At 35.2% G+C, this 17,592-nt stretch overlaps 1 protein-coding gene across 10 annotated transcripts in view; it reads left to right on the forward strand.

Annotated features, from left to right (window-relative positions):
- EVI5 (ecotropic viral integration site 5) overlaps window positions 1–17,592 on the forward strand; it is a 244,948-nt gene that overhangs the window by 175,027 nt on the left and 52,329 nt on the right. The window lies entirely within an intron of this gene.

Below are 17,592 nucleotides of genomic sequence, written 5' to 3' on the forward strand. Positions count from 1 at the left end.
GGTTCATTCATGTTGTAATGTTGTATCAGAATTTCCTTCCTTTTTATGGCTGAATAATACTCCATTGTGTGTGCATACTACTTTTTGTTTATCTGTTTATTCATTGATGAACATTTAGATTGCTTCTGCCTTTTGGCTGTTGTGAGTAATGCTGCTATGACTATGAGTGTACAAATGACTATTTGAGCCCATGTTTTCATTTGTGGGGGGTATATACCCAGAAGTGAAATTGCTGAATCATGTGGTAATTCTGTGTTTAATTTTTTGAGGAATTGTTATACTGTTTTCCACAGTACCTGCACAATTTTACATTCTTACCAACAATTCACAGGGGACTAGTTTTTCCACATCCTCACCAATACTTGTTAATTCTCTGTGTTGTCCTTTTTTTTTTTTAAGTAATCATCCTAATGAGTATAAAGTGGTATCTCATTGTGCTTTTGATTTGCATTTCCCTAGTGATTAATAAAGGTCTTCCCTCGTAGCTCAGTTGGTAAAGAATCTGCCTGCAATGCAGGAGACCCAGGTTCAATTCCTGGGTCCAGAAGATCCCCTGGAGAAGGAGATGGCAACCCACTCCAGTATTCTTGCCTGGAAAATCCCATGGACAGAATAGCCTGGTGGGTTACAGTCTGTGTGGTTGCAAGACTGGGACACGACCTAGCAACTAAACCACCACCAGTGATTAATAATGTTGACCATCTTTTCATGTGCTTATTTGCCATTATGTCTTCTTTAGGGAAATGGTAGGTTCAGTACTTTGCCTGATTTTTAAATGGATTGTTGTTGAGTTACGGAAGTTTCTTATATATTCTCAAGCTCAATCCATATCAGATATATGCAAATATTTTTGAAGGTATTTCCTCTCATTCTGTGGGCTATCTTTTTGTTTTGTTGTTAATGTCCTCTGATACACAAAAGTTTTTATTTTTGAGGTCCAACTTACCTATTTTTCCTTTTGTTACCTGTATCGTATTTCCTTATTGTCAAAGCTATCTTTGAAAGAAAATTCAAAACTTTGAAAATAAGTGTTTTGTCATTTATTATGAACTATTTACTTTATAATATAAATACATTTGTTTTCTATTATTTGCATTATGGGCAAAATATTATGTTTAAAAATCTTATTTTTAAAAATGTTTTATTACATTCTGTTCCAACCCATAATACAGTTTTGGCTGGAACATCTAGAATTTTCTTCCCACCTGAAATGCCTTTTTGTCTGTAAATTTCAATTTAAGATCTGGGTCGAAAGTAATCCTAACACATTATGATTTGCAGAAGTTTATAAAACAGTATCCTTTATGTTCTGTTGATAGTATTCCCCAGAAATTATTGCATATCCACAAAAACTTCAGGGCTTCCCTGATAGCTCAGTTGGTAAAGAATTCGCCTGCAATGCAGGAGACCCTGGTTCAATTGCTGGGTCAGGAAGATCCTCTGGAGAAAGGATAGGCTACCCACTTTAGTATTCTTGGGCTTCCCCTGTGGCTCAGCTGGTAAAGAATCCACCTGCAGTGCACAAGACCTGGGTTCGATCCCTGGGTTGGGAAGATCCCCCAGAGAAGGGAAAGTCTACCCACTCCAGTATTCTCTGGAGAATTTGATAGGGTCGCAAACAGTTGGACATGGCTGAGTGACTTTAACTTTCACTTTCAAAGAAAAACTTCAGACAAGAACCAACTGCATAAGATATCTGTAATCAGCTATTTAAGTCATGCTATCATATGCAATTCTAGTTTTAGTCCTTTTATATCATGAAAATTATAAAATTTTGTCACATTTCTGTACATCTTAGTCACAAAATAGCAAGATTTGAATTACTCCTTTTGTTGATTCTTAAATGCTAATTAAAATGAAGAATGGTATGCTGCATACTTTGTTTAAAATGAAATATAACACGTATTTCACCAGTTTTAAAAAACAAAAGGAATGCATAAAATTTTACTATTAAATTTTTTTTTTTTTTTTTTTTTTTTTTTACTGTTAATAGGAGTATGTTAGCCTCAAATGTCTCATAAGTGAATCCTAATTGCTGGTTCATTGGTATTTTTTCAATACTTAACTAGCTGGAGCTTATCTCATTTGTCATTATTGACCCCTTTGTCCTCTTAGCTTTTTTCCTCTCTTGGCTTTCCTAGCACCATCCACTTTTGACTCTTTGCTTGTTGAAGTTGTTTTCAATTCTGTGTGTTTGTATTCCTCTGAGAATCCAAGATTTTTATGTTTTTAAAAACTATTCAGTGTACAATGAAGGACCTCACTTATATAGCTTCAAGGGCCATCTTTACAACAATAAATTCTAATCTGTCTCCATCCTAGCATGTTTCCTCCTAACTAACACTCTTATATCCTATTTAAAAATTATTTATTTATTTGACTGTGCCAGGTCTTAGTTGGGGCAAGTAGGATCTTTAGTTGTGGCATGCGAACTCTTAGTTGCAGCACATTGAATCTCTTCCCTGACCAGAGATTGATCCCAGGCCCCCTGCATCGGGAGCATGGAGTCTTACCAGGGAAGTCCCATAATCTTACATCTTTTAAAAAAATTATGAACATAGTATACAGAAAAGTTCATAAAACAAAGCTACATTATATGTAAAAACAGTATCCATATAACTAATACTTGGGTCAAGATAGAATATTGTCTGTATTCCAGAAGTCTGTGCGATCACACCCTGCTCCCTTATCCTGAACTTCATAGCAGTGACTCCTCTGCTTTACCTTACAGCAGTGTCATCTTGGAAAATCCCATGGACGGAGGAGCCTGGTGGGCTGCAGTCCATGGGGTCGCTGAGGGTCGGACATGACTGAGCGACTTCCCTTTCACTTTTCACTTTCATGCATTGGAGAAGGACATGGCAGCCCACTCCAGTGCTCTTGCCTGGAGAATCCCAGGGACGGGGGAGCCTCGTGGGCTGCCGTCTGTGGGGTCGCACAGAGTCGGGCACGACTGAAGCGACTTAGCAGCAGTGTCATCTTTGTATTCATCTCTCATCCATACAGTTTAGTTTTCTGTTTCTGAATTTCGTGTAGAGTCATGTTGAATATTTGTGTCTCTTCTTTCTCTGTTCACCGTTACTTTAGTGAGTCATCATTTTTCTCATTGCAACAGTTCCATTTTATAAATATATCGCAATGTGTATGTGCATTTTAATTTTAGTGGTCATTTGTAAATTTCCAGATTGGGACTGTTACAAACAATGCTGTGATTATAAGCAATCTTATACACTATACTGACCACAAATGCACAAGAGTTTCTTTAGCATGTATGGCAGGGTATGGAATGACTGGGTCATAAGCATGCAGATCTTCAGTTTTGTTTTCCAAAGTGTTTGTGCCAGTTTTAACTTCCATCCACAGCATATGAAAGTTCTGTTGTTCCACAGCACTTGGTGGTGTCAGATGTTTTAATTTATGCCTGTCTGGTGGGTATGCAGTTATATTTCATCATGATTTTAATTTCCATTTGCTGTATTACTAATGAGGTTGGCAACTTGGATTTCATCTTTTATAGAGTGCCTATTACAATCTTCTGTATTTTTTCATGTGGGTTGTTTATCTTTTTCTTATGTGTATATAGTTCTTTTAAGTTTTATTTTTTTTTAATTGGAGGATATTTACTATACAATATTGTGATGGTTTCTGTCATATGTTTTATAGATATCTACTTCCATTTTGTAACTTGTCTTTTGTTGTTGTTTTTAACATATTATGCCTTTTGATCAGTAGACCAATGTTTTTAATGGACAGTAGAGAGTTCCTCCTGAAAGCTGTACAGGAACTCCAAATTCAACGTGTTTAAAATCAAATGTGTTTCTATTCCATCCAGTGTTTTTATACTTTTGTATCTCAAGTCTTGTTTGATGGTATCATCTCTTACCAAATTACTCAAACTTAGTAGGAATCACTTATGCCTTTCTTAATGTTCTGCCATATTTATCAAGGCTGAGTATGTACATTTTCAACTTTATTTGAGAATATGAAGTTATTTTCACAAAGTGCTTGTGCTAGTTAACATTCCTACTAGCATTTCAACTGCTCACCTACTCATGTAGATTTGCCTTCAGTGCAGTCAGTTCAGTTCAGATCAGTCACTCAGTCGTGTCCGACTCTGCGTCCGCATGCCAGGCTTCCCTGTTCATCACCAGCTCCCAGAGCTTGCTCAAACTCATGTCCATCGAGTCAGTGATGCATCCAACCATCTCATCCTATGTCGCCCCTTCTCCTCCTGCCTTCAGTCTTTCCCAGCATCAGGGTCTTTTCCAGTGACTCTGTCTTTGCATCAGGTGGCCAAAGAATTGGAGCTTCAGCGTCACCATCAGTCCTTCGAATGAATAGTCAGGACTGATTTCCTTTAGGATTGACTGGTTTCAGATATTTCTTAATAATTCATATAGATTAAACATGTCCAGCTCTTCAGTTTCTTCAAAAGATAAAAGTCATGGGTAAATATAAAACTAAATCAAAGGTAATTTTACTCATTTCAGAAACTTAAAAAAAAAATCTTTCATGGCCTTTCTGTTCCTCCCTGCTACTCCCTAATGTATCTGCATTCGTCCCTACCTGAACATCACAACTTCCTGTTCAACTTCTTTTTCTCTGGCCTGAGCTCTCCCATGGAGCCACCGAAATTATCTTTCTAAGGCATAAAAACCTTAATTGACTGCCTTTTACCTACCAAATCACATCAAAACTCCTCAGCACAAATGCTAGGCTTTTCATTATTGTTGAAACTTTCACCTCCAGCCTCTTCTTTGACCATTACCACCCTATCCTCTCTCCCTAGCACCTACACACAAACACACACACTCTCACTTTTTATAAGTTTTTATATTCTTTTAAAATTTTGTACCTTTTACAAGCTATCATGTCTTTAGAAAATTGCTGTTTTCCTGTATTCCCTAGTCCTCTGCTTTTTATGTCATTCTGCTTACTGAGTTTTCCTTGACCAGTTTGCTATTAATACATGTGATAGATATGTTTTCAGTAAACATCTTAATGATTCAACCTTCATTCATTTATTTATTATATACAAGTTAAAATCCATAAATAGATCTTTTGTTAAAATCCTAAACTCCTTTTTCAGTTAAAAAAACAATACATTTTAGGTTATGTTTAATCATGGAAATATTTTAGATCATTTTCAAGTTCCACTAGGGGGAGAACTCAACTTAGTCAAATATTTTTATACTTCAAACCTCTTCAAGACCAACTCTTCCAGTTACTATTGCTCTCTTGTAAATAAAAATTTTACCCACAAACCAAATTCTTTCAAACCCTTCATTTCATAAATTACATGACTATGTAATTAGTTATTGATAAAAATAAAGGCTACTTTTTAAAAAAGTAGTTGAGAAAATTGTACTTTTGTGAATGTCTCATTTAGATGAGGAAATACTCATTTATGTACATACTGTAGCATTCTGTAGAAGATATACTTATGAGGTTGAAGTTTATTGTATTTATTTTCAAAAAGTCTATAGTCAACTTGAAACTTTCAGGTCTGGTTCATAATCACTACCCTGCCATGTTATTCTGAGTGAACTACATTTGTAATATGCTTAATGTTCTTTATAATAATGCATTTTCCACAGTCTTTGGAGGAGCTATTTTACATTAGTGTCTCATAGTGAATTTAATTTTTTTTTTAATGTGGCATCTTTCAAATTTTAGCCATTTTCCTGAGCTATTTGTAAAAGTTATTGCTGAGGTTTCCTCCTCATCAAGCAGAATGACACTTATTAATGGATTTTAGTCACTATGTAATGCTTGTTTGAAGCAGATCATACCCTTATAGAATTAAGGGGTGAACTCTAAAGTGACATTAAATATAAAAAATATGATATCATGTATATCATTTTAATATTTTTCAGAGTAATCATTATGAACTTTAAATACTATATGATCTCACTTCATTCAGGTCTCTATAGTTTTCATAGATAAAGCTCCTGTTGCCAAATTTCTATCTAAAATAATATTCATATCCTAATCACTGTACCCTTATGCTACTTATATTTCTTCACAATTGTTTCTTGCCATAAATTATACATTTTTGTTGTTGTCCACTTCTCCACTAGAATGGAAGCTCCATAAGAGAGAAATGTTTGCCTGTTTTATTCAGTCACTGTCTTTCTCAGTGTTGGTATATAATGCTTAGTATATAACCATCATTCAAAAATTTGTATTTGAAGAAGTTAAATTAAGATAATAATTTGTTCACCTGTTGTTTCTACAATAAGTGGTTTTTATTGTATGTAATTTGAGTATTCAGAATTTTTTTTTAATTTAGCAGTTACCACTGTATTCACACATGTATGAATTTGTATTTTGATCATTAGGTCACTAGTGACTAGGAAAGATAAAATGAATGCAGACTCTGCCTAAGTGCATTTGCCATTAGACAGAAGGAGTGATTGAGCCTGGGTCCTTTCTTTGCAATATCACTGAGTAGAATTTAAAGCTCTGAAAATGTATGTACATTATTGGTGTTAGTAATAACTAACATTTATTAGTTAATAATAAGTGTTTTATAAATAATAAGTGTTTTAATTATTGTTTATTATTAGTTAACTTATAATATTAGTAATAACTAACTAATGTTATTGGTGTTACGAATAACACCAATAATAATAAAAGAGTTGGACATGACTGAGAGACAGAACAACAATTGTTAATGGCTTTAATTACATGTGAGATGATGCCATTGTTATCTTTTAAAGGAGAAATTTATTTTTTTCTTGCTATCTGCACATATACTTTACAAACTAATTGAATGGCTCAGGTTAATGGAATTTCTATAAGTAGCCTGCAAAAATAAATATGATGTACCTTGATCAGAATTAAAATGGTCAATAAACTTAGTTTTTATTGGAAACGAGAATTTTAGAATACTAAGTAACTCTGTGGTCACAATTTTTGTCTTTTTGTTTTCTTGTAATTGCTAGAGATTTTTTTGATTGGTTGACGGTATAGATTTTGAAGACAAACAACTTCTTAGCTGTCTTGTCTGACAAGTTATTTAACTTGATTTTGAATTTTCTCACTCAAACCTAAAGTTATCTCCTTTAGAGTTGGTATTAAATGAGAAAGCATGTATCAGGTTATCAAGTGTTCTTTCTTCCCTAACTAGTTTCCAGAAAATCAGCTTATCAATGACCTTATGTAAAAGATCACACTCAGCATTGTAAGGGCTTCCAAAAATTACAACCAAAATGCAGAAAGTCTTCTGAGTTCCCTTTAAGATAATTTTTATCCACTCCAGATAATGAATTTATCCCTTTCTAAGAATTAGATGTAGCTTCAAATTAAGAATTGCTTTGACTTTTTTCTGGGGGGGGAGGTGAACTTACTTCTGTCCACTGTAAGTTAGTCTTCATTTTTGTGTATTTAAAGTATTAATAGCTAGCATTATTGAATACTTAAAACTTGCCAGGCATTATTATTAGCAATACATTTGTATTTACTTATTTAATCCTTGTAACAGTCATATGATACTAGTTATTGTTAATATTCCATCTAATAGTGGAGGAAACGGAAGCATAAAGATTTTTAAATGAGATTTTATTGTAAGTTTAAGAACCCACTCTGTAACTTAAATTCCTTCCAGAACTAAAATGAAATTTTTTTTTCTTTAGTTTTACAAGTACTGTCATGTTAATTATATGGAGTTTCTTGATAGACTCACTCCTACAGCTTAGTTCCCTGTTCTTCACCTGTGTCTTTCAATAGCTCCCATGGCTTTCAGGATGAAATTCAAATTCTGGCTGTTCTCACAAGACCATTCCTGCTCTGATTCTTACCACCCTTTCTGACTTCATTTCCTGCTTTTCCCAGCATATACCTGTGCTTGAGCCACCATAAACTAGTTAAGAACTCTTTGAATCTGTCATTGAGATTCACTCTGTTTTTCTTCTCTCCTCTTTTGATCTTGCTTATCATTTCAAAGGTCTGATTAAGTGATCAGCCTTCCCTGATGATGCCAGTCCAGCCAATTTTGTTGTGTCTCTGCTCTCATAACCCCCTCTGTTATAGAGCTCTGTTATTTCATCTCATATTATATTAATCATTCTCATTTAAAAGCCCAGATTGTGGAGAACAGATTAAATTATTTAAGTGGAGTATTAGTTTCAATTCAGCAAATATTTATGGAATACATGCTATATACTAGTCACTACTCTAAACACTTTATAAGAATTAGTGAACAAAACTCATAAAAAAGATTCCTTTCCTCATTAGTCAAGCTTACTGGGAGAGAAAGAAATAGGATGAACAAAACAAATGAATCTTATAAGTGTGTAATTCAGAAGATGATGAGTACAATAGAAAAATGTAGGAAAAGGAGAGTGTTCGGGTGTTGAAGTAGGCTACCATTGCTATTTTAAATAATGTGATCTGGAAAGGCTCATTAGAAGGGGTTTTTTAAGCAAAGATTTGCAGTGCAGATTTGTGATAGGAATGCCCTGCTAAGGGAATCATACGAACAAAGGGCCTAATGCCAGGGGCACGTCTCAGTCCCCGAGTGGAGTAAGAGGGGACGTTAGAGGAAGTCTGAGAGGTAAATAGGGCCAAATATGTTATGGCCAAGAACTTTGGCCCTTCCTTAGTAAGGTAGAAAATCGTGGGAGGGTTCTGAGCATAGGAGTCATCAGTTAGATGACATTTAACCTTTTTAAAAAGATTAATTTGAACTTCATTCAGAAAAAAATATGCTTGTAGGAATTCATAGTATTTAGATAGGAGGAAATAGTGGTTAAAAATTGTTTCCTTCTCTTCATGGAATTTTCCACCTTTATTTTACTGATCCAAATGTTACTTACTAGTTGAGGACTATATTTTTGTATTGATACTCTCTGCACTTTCCAAGTGGTAGAACAAAACACAGAAAACTTAAGTTTTTGCTCAGTTCGTTGAGGAAAACAGATGAGAGTTGAACCCAAGCCTTCTGATATTTAACTGGAATTGAGTTTGTGTTTTGATTTTTATAAAGATAAACATATTAATTTGTCATAACCATATTAAACGCTTCTGTGAGCTAAGCACATCTATAAAATTAATGCTGCTTTGTTATAAATAATGAAAAGTTTTAAATTTAAAACAGTTCTATTCAAATCCAGATTTGTGTTCCTTTCCTGGTACCCAGTAACATTTACCCACTTTCGTTAGTTTGCCCAATAGATCACCTCTAGGGATGCCTCATATGGGCAATACCCCAACCACTCTTGGCTTAAAAACACCCACTCAGAATTCTGTTCTGACATAAAATGAGGGAGTTAGATTTAAATCAGTGTACCCAGATCAGTAGGCAGTTTTGACAGAGATAGAGAGGAAGTGATAAAAATCTTTACCATTTAACTTAAGAAAGTATATCTTAATAATGTAAAATTACAATGACATTACTAAATGATGGAGTTTATCATGAAGCTTTGTGATTAGTTTGTAAGTCCTAGTTTTCTGAGCTAATTTAACTTGTTAATAGTTTCACAGCAGGTGGTAGTTTATATGCCAACTCTTTACTAACAGACTTCTTTTTGGAGGATTGTTTTCCCCTTTAAGTACAATGGTTTCTGTTTTGAGCAACTTATTTAAATATTAAAATATTTTTCATTTTTCTTTCATGATCTTTCTTGAATTTTTAAGCATTTTAAAGTTAGGAAAATAGCTATTTTGTAATTTTATCTGGTCTTAATACTAGTTCTCAACAAAGAGAGTTAATGTATACAGAGTATTTTATTCAGCTTGCTATCTGGTCATTAGGTATTGTAAATTATGTTAATTTTTTTTTTTTAACTAAAGTGTTCAGAGTTGGTTCTCTGGTCTTCAGCTTTAGTATGCAATTAAATATAAAGGGATTAAGTATCTAGAGGTTTTTAAGATATTGCTGTATCTAGTAATGAAGGATGTCATTCACTTACCTGAGACCAGCTCTTAACAGCGTCTAAAGAATTAATGAAAGAATTAAGAATTAGACCCTCACTATCAATGATCATCTTGGAGTTATTAAAAATTAGTTTAGGGAATTCTGTGGTGGTGCAGTGATTAGGACTTGGTGCTTTCATGCCATGACCAGGGTTCAGTCCCTGTGTATGTGTACTTGCTCGTGTCAGACTCTTTGCCATCCCATGAACTGTAGCCTGCCAGGTTCCTCTGGCTGTGGAATTTCCCAGGCAAGAACACTGGAGTGGGTTGCCGTTTCCTTTTCCAGGGGATCTTCCTGACCCAGGGATCAAATCTGCGTTTCTTGCCATCTAGTGCATTGGGACGAAGAAGGCAATGGCAACCCACTCCAGTACTCTTGTCTGGCAAATCCCAGGCAAGAGGAGCCTGGTGGGCTGCACTCCATGGGGTTGCTAAGAGTCGGACACGACTGAATGACTTCACTTACACTTTTCACTTTCATGCATTGGAGAAGGAAATGGCAACCCACTCCAGTGTTCTTGCCTGGAGAATCCCAGGGACGGGGGAGCCTGGTGGGCTGCCGTCTATGGGGTCACACAGAGTCAGACACGACTGAAGCGACTTAGCAGCAGCAGCAATGCATTGGGAGGAGGATTCTTTACCATTGCGCCCCCTGGCAAGCCCTACTAGGGGAACTAAGAGGCCATAAGTGGTTTAATGTGGCCAAAAAAATTTAAAAAAAAATTAGTTTATGTACACTTAGCAAATAGATCTTGATTTCTAATACCATTCTCCAATAAAAGAAACCAAGGCTCCTCAGAGAAATAGCTGATTCCAGGCCTGGAACAGGAAATATACGAGATGAGCCTGGATATCTTACAATGTCAGAAAGTAAGGAAGCGCTCCAAAACAAAATAAAATAAAACCCTACATTAATGGAACAGAGAGGGGCCAACTGAAAAAGCTCCCAATGGCCAAAGGTGGAACAATATTTAAAATAGGAAAAAATTATTAACATAGTAGTAGATTATAGATCAAGGTGCAGTGAGTTAATAAATCAATAAATGAGGAAGAAGAGATAAATCTCTATGCAGAATTCCAAATAATTTTTGTAGATACTCTGCGTTTAAAAGGGAATCATAAATTTTACTCTTTAAATGTAGGCTGTGCACGGTGACTTCCTTCCATGGAGTCCAGAATGGAAAGGGTAAGGAAAAAAGACTTTTTTTTTTTTTTAAATATTTATTTATTTGGTTGAATTGGGTCTTAATTGTGGCGCTCTGGCTCAGCAGCTCTGCAGCACCTGGGATCTTAGTTCCCTGACCAGGGATTGAACCTGCATCCTCTGCATTAGAAGGCAGATTCCTAACCACTGGATCACTGGGGGAGTCCCCAACACTCACTTTTGAAAAGAAACCTGACAAAACACTGCCTAACCCAGATAATCAAATCAGCATCAACAGTTGTAAATCACACTGATAGTATATAGTCTTGATAGGATGTGATGAAATGGCACTTTACCTCTGTGGTCTTCCAGTAACCCATAATCACATTCTTGCTATGAAAATATCAGACAAATTTCAGTAGTGGGGCATCTGACAAAACACCTGACCAGTATGCCTTAAAACTGTCAAGGTCATCAAAAGCATGGAAAATCTGAGAGACTATCACAGCCAAGAGGAACCTAAGGAGACACAACAAGCAAACGTAATAGGGTATCCTGCATAGATCCTAGAACAGAGAAAGGACCTTGGGTTTAAAACAAAAAACAAAAACATCTAAGAAAATCTGAATAAACTTTAAACGTTAGTTACTAACAGTGTATCAGTGTTGGTTCACTAATTGTAACAACACAGAAGATACTAATAGGGGAAACAGTACAGAGGAGTATAGGGTACTCTCCTCAGTTTTTTGTAAACTTAAAACTGTTTGAGAATTGAAGTCTGTTATAAAAAATAATTTATGGGAATTCCCCAGAGGTCCAGTGGTCAGGACTCAGTGCTCTCACTGCAAGGGGCCTGGGTTCAATCCCTGATCAGGGAACTAAGATCCCACAAGCCATGCAATGCAGGTGGGAAAAAAAAATTTTTTTTTCAATTTTTTAAAAATTAAAAGTGCTTTATAAAAATTCCATGGCTTTTAGGAACCCCTGAAATTTGATAGAATTTTAAGTATAGGTCACAAAATTGATCTGTTTCTAATTAAATTGATCTATAAGAAATATTTTCTAGCTTTTGGGCCTTGTGCAAATGCTTATTTTTTTCATGTGTATATCTAACTGATCTAGTAAGAAACATCATTTTAAAAATGTGTTTGTGTCAGTGGGGGAAGGAGACAGTGGAACGAATTGAGGGAATAGCATAGAAATATATATATTACCATTGTAAACTAGATAGCAAGTGAGAATTTGCTATGTGACACAGGGCACACAGCCCAGTGTTCTGTGACAACCTAGAGGGATGGGATGGGGTGGGAGAAGGGAAGGGGGTTCAGGAGGGAGGGGACATATGTATACCTGTGGCTGATTCATGTTGATGTATGGCAGAGGCCAACACAATATTGTAAAGCAATTATCCTCCAATTAAAAAAAAGAAAATGCAATTAAATCAATCTTAATAGTGAGAAAAAATTTTATTTTCCTTTCCATACTTTTCAACTTACTTTATTATTTCTTAAAAATATTTATATGTACTTTTTTTTTCTAGTTACTAAAACATAAAGAGTATTCAAACCTTTTTGTCTGTGACTTGAAATTACAGGAAATTGTTTTAGAAACTTACCAATAGTACATGATATGAGTATGATTTGTTTTTAGATGTTTCAAATGAGTCACCTTGAAGTCATGGAGAGGCTACCATTTACCACATTTACTATTCTGAATAATTGTTCCTAAGGCAAAGTGCAAATCAGTAAAAACCTACTAAAGCTTAGTGGTTGCTATTGATGTTTCAGTAAGGTTATGTTGATTAATCACAGTGATTGCTTATCAACTGTCACGGATTTATTCAAATCATTATGTTTTCTGCTACTATCATAATTTCATATGTAGTTATAATTTACTTAATATATTTTGCTTTAACTGAAAAATATCACATTAGGACTTAGAAATTGTGCCGCTTCTTGTTGCAAGTTAATATGGTTGCCTCTGTGACCGTTGAACATAGTTTCATAATATAGCCTTAAAAAAAAGTATTATTTAACCTTTAGAACAGTCAAGATAGTGCCTTTTAATGGTCTCTAAAGTGGTTTAATTTTTACTGGGTAGAAAAAGAGCTCTTATATATCTTTATGTAGCATAATCTCTCTTTTTGTTACATTTTTTATCTGTGGGTATAATTTAAAATATTTTTTAATGTAAGCTTTACACTTGCATTTGAAACTAAGCAACCTGCATTGTGTCATGACCCCTTCTAATACCACAAACCTTCTGTAATACTACTCCGAGCAAAAAACCCACATCCTATGTATAACCTTAGATTTATTTTGAAATCTCTATGAAGAGAGCATAGAGAGATTACTAATTGTTTCTGTTATTTCCTTTAAGGGTGTGATATCTATTTGTAAACCATGTTTTAAGTTTTACTTTGTCAGGCTTAAAATATTAAAGTATATCAAGTACTGATTTCCTATTCAAGAGTTCCTGTATAAAAGTTTAAAAACTAATGATGTTTCAGTTTAGAATTGGGCAGTATGTTAGATGTCTGTAGGGAACTCAAGAAAGGAGAAAGCAGTGGAACTGACCGTAGCCAGCATTTCTAAAACACTGGCCAGCACAATACTAGCAAACAATTGCAATTTAAACAATAAGCTACCCCCACCCCCCCGTTTTATTCCCGCTCTTTTATTACTTCCTATTTTAGGTTTGCTTTGTATTCTTTATGTAACTTCTTAAGATGGATGCATAAATCTAACATTTTTAGTATTTAAAAGCATGGTTAACTACTCATCATAAGGAGAATGGTTAAACCATAGTAGATGCATATTTATAAAAGTCTGTATCTTTAAGAAAGAATAAGGAAAGCTCTGCAAGACATAATGAGAAAAATTATAGACAGTGTGTGTGATAATTCCATTTGTGTGTGTTAAAAAGTATCCACGTGTGTGTGTGTAAGTACATTGGGATGTCTACTGTGGTATCTATCATAGCCTGTCTGTGGAGAGTAAAGGGCTTGGTGCAGAAGAGTAAAGAGCACTTCAGTTTTTATACCATGTGAAATTATTTGATTACCATTATAATTTTTTAATGTACTTACATTTAAATAACTTTTGATGTAACCATTGCTAGAATGGAAATAAGAATTAGAGCCTCCAAATAATTACAGGAAAATAGCAATGAAGAATACTTGGTCAGCCTAGCAAAAATGTCACCTTTCTTCTCTGGCTTTAAAGTCTTTGAGTGGTCTGGCTCCTGCCTACTTCTGTGACTGAATCATAAATGGCATTCCCCTTCACATCATGCTCTAGCAGCACCAACTTTCTTTTTGTTTCTTGAACCAAGCTCTTTCACTCCTACAGGTTTTTGCTCTTGCTCTTCCCTGTATTTGGAATGCTGTGCTCCTTGATCTTCCCATGGCTGATCCCTTCTCGTCCTTTATATCTAAATTTAAAAGTCACCAACTCATAGAGATTTTTCCTGACCACCTTTGTCAAGTAAATCCCTAATGCTGTTACTCTCTATTTTATCATCATGTTTTATATTATTTGTAGCTCTTATAAGTGTCTGAAATTAACTTCACTTTAAAAATTAACTCACAGACACATGTAATATATTAGAACCTTGTTTGTCTTATTTACGGGTTTATCCTGTGTACCTGGCATATAATGGGTGATCAAAAAATAATTGTTGAATGAATCTTAGGGAGCAGGAAGCAGCCATATGTATGAAAACTTAATATTCTTATGCCACAAGAGGAGGTAGGTTCAAAGTACTGTTTTTCTTGAAATATAATTGATGTACTACAGTATTATATAAGTTTCAGGTGTGTAAATACTGAACAAAATTCATTTATTTAAATACTGCCCCAAAGGTGGATTGAAACTGCTCTTTTAATTTCCTACCCCAGCCATCTAACAAAATAGTAATTTTTTTTTAAGGCATATGCTTTCCCACTAAAAGGATCTTAGTCTTTCAAATAAACTTTCAAAGGAAAAGCTAAGGAAAGAAAGAAAACTGTTTTAGAGCACAAAGGCCTACTAGACCTCAGCTTCTAACCTCAACTATCTTCCCCTCTCCTTTGTCACCACGCTGTATAAGTAAGTCAGCAAAACCCTCAGAGCATTCAGTCATATCCCAAATGTGGCCAGAAGGAAAATAAGTATGTCTGACTGAGATGTTGTAGAAACTTTTAGGAGGAACGACCCAATGAAAGAGATTAGAAAGTGAACATCTGAGTCTAAATTAAAGTGAAGGCCTTGGAACAACACACTCTATTTCGGAAATTATCTGAATCCTGAAGTGCAGGTTTTGGCCTGTATCCCCCCAGTAATAGGTAATATGAATTAATAGTTATTAGGTAATACGAAATATCCAAGAAAATCTCAGAAGAATAAACAGAGCCCTTGTTTAGGTAGATTCTTCCTTTCCCCATGCTATCCCTCAGACCATGGAGAAATGAAAACAAACTTGAGCTTGGAGGGCACAGAAAATAGATTTTAAATATGATAGAAAAAGACTCAATGAGTAACTCACACCATTAGAGCATTTAGAATATGCTGGGAGAGAGTGAGAGCAGGAGGAGAAGGGGACGACAGAGGAAGAGATGGTTGGATGTCATCACCCACTCTACGGACATGGGTTTGGGTGGACTCTGGGAGTTGGTGATGGACAGGGAGGCCTGGCGTGCTACTGTTCATGGGGTCGCAAAGGGTCAGACACGACTGAATGACTGAACTGAACTGAACTGAACACCATTGCAGAAATCACAAAAGAATCACCTATTCAATGGACCATGCTGAAAATTGGACTATTGGCATAGAAGAAAAGCTTGAGAAAATATTCACAGTGAATGTAGAGGTTAAGAAGGTAAAGCATATTAGTTAATCTGACAGATACTCTAACACTGAGGATAATTGGTATCCCATCACAAATGGAAAGAAGATAAGTGCAAAAATAAGCAAGAAGAGGTCCTTGAAATTAATGAAGATTCAAATATGCAAATTAAAAGGATACCCCGTGTTCTAGGAAAATTTGACACAATGCTCCATAAACACTTAAAGCAAATTATGTACAAAGTTATATGGGAAGATTAAAGACTTGTCCTCCAGATTGCTCACAGCATATTCAGTGCCAGAAATCGACAGAGCAATGGCTATGCTGCAGTCTTTAGTACGATAGCCACTGGCCAGTCTCTTATGGTTGTAGCCTCATGTTGCACAGTAGCTACTAGCTCCCATATTAGATAGTGCAGATAGAGAACATTTCCATCACTGCAGAAAGTTATCTTAGTGCTAGTCTACAACATTCTGAGTTTGGCTGACCCAGAAATATTATAGTCAAACAATGTGTAAACCAGACAAACAGGTTGACATTTTCCAGTGTGAAAAGGTTGGTAGATTACTACTCTCATAATCTTGAAAAAAATTACTAGAGAGTGAAATCCAACTTAAAACAAGTTAAAATAAAGAATGATGAAATACAGGCACAATTTGCGAAAATGGAAAAATACTGAATCTGTTTAAATATAGAACCAACACTTTAAAAATATGGGAATAATGGTTACAAGTGAGAGAGTTTTTATTTTTTAATAAACTTTGACAATGTAAAAATAACATAGCTAATAAAAATCTAAAAGTTGAGGGGAAGGGAACTTGAAAGAAGGTATAAATGCACTCATATCCAAGCAAGATAGTCGATCAATACCACACACATTTAAAACGTTAATAAAATGTAGACTCTAACATCTTAATGATTTTTGTAATCTCTTTTATTTTGAGGTTTTCTAAAAAAGGAAATTATCTCTCATACTAAAGACACGCCTTGCATTCACTGTATTTTGTTTTCCTGTTAATTTCAGCTAATGTTTAATTTTCATTTTTGTATTTTTAGCTTTTCTTAAATTGCTTAAAGAGAACATGTAAATTTTACGGAAACAATTATTTTTCTTAAAGTCTGGCTGCACATATTACGTATTCCAAGATGTTAACATTGATCAATTCTGAAGAGTATGAATAGAAACAATTGTTACTGTCTTTGTTTTTTTTTTAATTAAAATTTTCTTCCTGCATTTTCCTCAAGTATTTAAGTTCCAGTGTACAAAAGATGAACTCCACATCCTAAGCTAAAGGTGATTAATGTTTGATGGAGGAATATATACAGAGGAAAAATGACTCTGGAAAAATGTAACTGTATTATTCAGAGCCAAGCCAAACCACCTCACCGAAATTGTTGAGAAAGGAAATTAATTTTATAGTTCAGTTCACTCGCTCAGTCGTGTCCAATTCTTTGCAACCCCATGGACTGCAGCACGCCAGGCTTCCCTGTCCATCACCAACTCCCAGAGCTTACTCAAACTTGTGTCCATTGAGTCAATAATGCCATCCAACCATCTCATCCTCTGTCGTCCCCTTCTCCTCCCACCTTCAGTCTTTCCCAGCATCAGGGTCTTCTCAGATGAGTCAGTTCTTCACATCAGGTGGCCAAAGTATTGAAGTTTCAGCTTTAGCATTAGTCCTTCCAATGAATATTCAGGACTGATT

This window comes from Bubalus kerabau, chromosome 6 (assembly GCF_029407905.1).
Source record: "Bubalus kerabau isolate K-KA32 ecotype Philippines breed swamp buffalo chromosome 6, PCC_UOA_SB_1v2, whole genome shotgun sequence".
NCBI lineage: Eukaryota > Metazoa > Chordata > Mammalia > Artiodactyla > Bovidae > Bubalus > Bubalus kerabau.